The sequence below is a fragment of the Physeter macrocephalus genome, chromosome 11, assembly GCF_002837175.3.
Source record: "Physeter macrocephalus isolate SW-GA chromosome 11, ASM283717v5, whole genome shotgun sequence".
NCBI lineage: Eukaryota > Metazoa > Chordata > Mammalia > Artiodactyla > Physeteridae > Physeter > Physeter macrocephalus.
In genome coordinates this window covers 71,943,740-71,947,963 of record NC_041224.1, presented here as the reverse complement: position 1 = coordinate 71,947,963, position 4,224 = coordinate 71,943,740, and positions in this window count along the sequence as shown.

Below are 4,224 nucleotides of genomic sequence, written 5' to 3'. Positions count from 1 at the left end.
GGCATAAAGAACAGACTTGAGGACACAGGGATGGGAGGGGAAGCCGGGACGAAGAGAGAGAGTAGCGTTGACATACATACACTACCAAATGTAAAATGGATGGCTAGTGGGAAGATGCTTCATAGCTCAGGGAGATCAACTCCCTGCTTTGTGATGACCTAGAGGCTTGGGATAGAGAGGTTGGGAGGGAGGCTCAAGAGGGAGGGGATATGGAGATACATGTATACATACAGCTGATTCACTTTGTTGTACAGCAGAAACTAACACAACATTGTAAAGCAACTATACTCCAATAAAGATGTGAAAAAGGGCTTCCCTGGTGGCGCCGTGGTTGAGAGTCTGCCTGCCGATGCAGGGGACACGGGTTCGTGCCCCGGTCTGGGAAGATCCCACATGCCGCAGAGCGGCTGGGCCCGTGAGCCATGACCGCTGAGCCTGCGCGTCCGGAGCCTGTGCTCCGCAACGGGAGAGGCCACAACAGTGAGAGGCCCGCGTAACGCAAAAAAAAAAAAAAAAGATGTGAAAAAAATAAAGCTTCTAGAAGAAAACAGAATATATTTGTAAACTTTAGCAGTGAGTTCTCAATAAACACTAAAAAGTAAAGAATCAAACTGATATACTGAACCTTCATCAAAATTAAAAATGTCTGCTTAGAAAAACACAACTTAAAAATGAAAAGGTAAGGAAAGGGGAGTGGTACTGACTGCTTGATGGGTATGGGTTTTCTTCTGGGGTACTGAAGATGTTTTGGAATTAGATAAAGCTGGTGGTTGTACAATATTGTGAATGTATTAAATGCCATTAAATACTACACTTTAAAAGGTTTAATTTTGTGTTATGTCAATTTCATCTCAGTTAAAAAAAAGAGATCAAAATAAAAAGGAAAATAGAGTGAGAATAACAGCAGTAAGGGATGAACAATTAGAAAATTTGGGCTATTTAAAAACTCAGACCACATGGTCATTTAAAGGAAAATAAAGAGAAAGAAAGAAGGAAAATATAAGTTACTTAATGGGAGAAACATTTGCAATACAAATATTGATCAAGAAATGTGTATCCTCATAATATAAAGAACCCTTACAAATGAAGAGTGAATAAACAATCCAATTTAAAAGTTTCTGCAATTTAAAACTACTGCAAACAATTCTCATAGAGCATAGTGGTGGAACATATTGCAGTACGTACAGAGTTAAGTATCAACCGAAACACTGAGGAAGACCTCTTTGAATCTCCATACTGATGAAATGATTTCCATGATAATGAAGTGGAAAAGGCAAACTGTAAAAGACCATCTATAATATGCTGCCATTCATGTAAGAAGGATGGGGATATGAAAAAATATACATGTATTTACCCAGTTGTGAACAAGGAAAAAAAAAAAGATAAACAAGAAACTAAGGAGACTAGTTATCTGGAAAGGTGGGAGGAATGGGACCAGTAATGGGGGAAGAACAACAATCCTCAGAGTTCTAATTCTTAGAACCACAGTAATGCTTCATATTGCAAAAATAAATAGAGTCAACCATGAGGGGGAGGAACTCAAATTGGAATATAAACAATAAGAGAAATACCTGATTCTAAGATTAACATATGTAGGGAGTTCGGGGGAAAAACTAACCTATCTATTTAGCGTGTTGACTGGATACTGTAAGGGTAAAGAAACAAAAGCCCTGTATTTGAACACTGTACTTTAGTTAGTGCTTTCATTTTTAAAGGGGTATGTTTTAGCAATTCTGAAACTACTACATATTGTATTAAGGAAATAAGAAACTATTGTGGAAAATGAAAAGTAGGTTTCTTGCTGTTAGAGAAAGGAGTTACAAATAGGGAAAGAGGGAAGAATAAAATAAGTCATAATCAGAAACATTAGTATGGAGATACAAACACACAGATGGAGAGAGATAGAAGTTTTTAGGTGGGTCCATGTGTGTATGAGTAAACCTAAAAATATTTCCCAACTCTGTGCATTAGTAGGGCCTAGAAGAAATGATTTCCCAGTAGCAATGAGCACATATAACACTCAGATCTTGGTTTCTAAATACTATTTTCCAATACAAAGAACCAGAGCTCCTTGAAGTAATGGTTGATTCCAGGTTTGGTGAAGAAAAATATAAGATAAGCCTAGAACATCTGTGGAACCAGAAAATAAAGAAGTGCTCAAAAAGTTATGTGGGCATGGTAAAAGAACACAGAGGCCAACTTTAAAGGAGCTCCCAATGGTCAAATCTTAAAAAAATTTTTAGAAGTAAAAATAAACAATTATAACAATATATGAAAACCCATAGACTAAAGTAAATATCATAAATCCATACTGATGTAGAACAACAACCGAATACATAAAAAATGGAGGCGGGGGCAGGGAAGAGTTCTGCCCTATAGTTAAATTCTGATGAATAAGTGTAGAAAGTATCATGGAAATAGAAAACTATCATTAGGCAAACATCATAGTATTAATTTATGTAGGCAAGAATAATCAATGGGTATTAAAATTAGTGAGTAAATGTATGATGAGAAAGACGATATTTGCATAGTCTCAAAGTATCTCCTCACAAAATATTTGTTAATTGAAAAGAGAAAATTAGTAGCTTTGTAGTGAAGAAGCCTGGCGTACACCACCTCAACCAAAAGTGACCATATTTAACATTTGCCGAAATAAGACATATTGACTTCATGCACTCCTGATATGATCCACTAAAAGCACACACTATCATCGCTGTGTTATATTTACCAAAATTGCACAACCCCAATCTCATCATTAAAGTATCAGACAAGCCAGATTGAGGACTTCTGTACAAAATTACAGCCTAGTTCTTCTCAAATGTGTCAAGGTTATGAAATACAAAGGACTGAGATACTCACCCAGATTAGGGGGTTGGCATAGAGAAAAAGGAAACATGACAAAAAAATGCAATATGGAATCTTGAATTGGATTCTGAATTAGAAAAAAGGACATTAGTGGACAATTGGCAAAATTAAAATTATGGTCTTCATTTGTTTATTTTTATTTTTATTTCCACTTCTCTAGGAGGTGGGTCAAAAAGGATCTTGCTGTGATTTATGTCATAGAGTGTTCTGCCTATGTTTTCCTCTAAGAGTTTGATAGTTTCTGGCCTTACATTTAGGTCTTTAATCCATTTTGAGCTTATTTTTGTGTGTAGTGTTAAGGAGTGTTCTAATCTCATACTTTTACATGTACCTGTCCAGTTTTCCCAGCACCACTTATTGAAGAGGCTGCCTTTTCTCCACTGTATATTCTTGCCTCCTTATCAAATGGGACCTAATGAAACTTAAAAGCTTTTGCACAGCAAAGGATACCATAAACAAGACCAAAAGACAATCCTCAGAATGGGAGAAAATAGTTGCCAATAAAGCAACTGACAAAGAATTAATCTTCAAAATTTACAAGCAGCTCATGCAGCTCAATATCAAAAAAAACCAAACAACCCAATCCAAAAATGGGCAGAAGACCTAAATAGACATTTCTCCAAAGAAGATATACAGATTGCCAACAAACACATGAAAGAAAGCTCAACATCATTAATCATTAGAGAAATGCAAATCAAAACTGCAGTGAGATATCATCTCACACCAGTCAGAATGGCCATCATCAAAAAATCTAGAAACAATAAATGCTGGAGAGGGTGTGGAGAAAAGGGAACACTCTTGCACTGTTGGTGGGAATGTAAATTGATACAGCCACTATGGAGAACAGTATGGAAGTTCCTTAAAAAACTACTAATAGAACTACCATATGACCCCGCAATCCCACTACTGGGCATAGACCCTGAGAAAACAATAATTCAAAAAGAGTCATGTACCAAAATGTTCATTGCAGCTCTATTTACAATAGCCAGGACATGGAAGCAACCTAAGTGTCCATCAAGAGATGAATGGATAAGGAAGATGTGGCACATATATACAATGGAATATTACTCAGCCATAAAAAGAAACGAAATTGAGTTATTTGTAGTGAGGTGGATGGACCTAGAGTCTGTCATACAGAGTGAAGTAAGTCAGAAAGAGAAAAACAAATACCATATGCTAACACATATATATGGAATCTAAGGAAAAAAAAAAGTCATGAAGAACCTAGGGGTAAGATGGGAATGGAGACGCAGACCTACTAGAGAATGGACTTGAGGATGTGGGGAGGGGGAAGTGTAGGCTGTGACAAAGTGAGAGAGTGGCATGGACATATATACACTACCAAACGTAGAATAGATA